Here is a 949-nt window from a genome sequence, read left to right on the forward strand (position 1 = left end):
CTTCTACTTTTTCTGTGTGGGTGACAGTAGCCACTTGTAGCAGGGTATAAACAAAAAGAAAACCAAATCTTACCCATACAAAACAATTATTCTTTTTGACATACACAAACAACTAACAGTAAATCACTTTGAAAATTATTACCCACACACAAGGAAATATATTTTCATCATTCTTTATGACGTATACAAACAACTAACAAGAAAACCACTTTAGAAAATGATATCACATACACAAACAACATACATAGTATGATCTCTGATCGACGTACACACAAGTATATTTATATTAGCTTTGCATAGGAATGATTTTAGAATGATTGGCTAGTGGTTCTCCCTAATCTCCCCCACGTGACTGATGAGCACCTCGACTTTGCCCGTCTTGACCATGCCGACAGCGAACTTGGCCTGCCACGCCTTCTCCACGGCGGCGTGGAACGCGACGATGCAGGCAGTTCGCGGGCTGGTGAGCAGCATCTGGTCGGAGGTAAGTGGCACCTTTGCATAGATTTTCTTCTTGTGGAGGCATAGATTTACTTCTGCAAGAGACACGGTTGTGCCTCTTCGGAAAGGGAAAAAAATGCTCTCGGTTTAGGTTTTTTCGTCCAGTTTTTTTTCAAAAATAAAATCGTCAGAATCTATCAACATAAAATCTAGTTTTGAAAATCTCGACGCGAGGAATCCAACAAGGAAAACGGTTCCAAATTAGACGCATGGTTTAAGAAATAAAATATTTTGAATAAATGAATATATGAGAAAAGGGAAAACTCGCAGTTTGTGACAAGTGACAGACATGCAATGCGCCACTTGGCGCAACCTGTAAAAGTGGGGGTGACCTTTGTAAAGAGTACTCTTAATTAATGATTTTGTTTCTTGTTTTAGATGAGGCCATCACTCTCATTGGTACATGGCCCCTCTGATTACAAGGGAAGCTAATGTTCCCTGACCCATG

This window comes from Triticum aestivum, chromosome 1A (genome assembly GCF_018294505.1).
Source record: "Triticum aestivum cultivar Chinese Spring chromosome 1A, IWGSC CS RefSeq v2.1, whole genome shotgun sequence".
NCBI lineage: Eukaryota > Viridiplantae > Streptophyta > Magnoliopsida > Poales > Poaceae > Triticum > Triticum aestivum.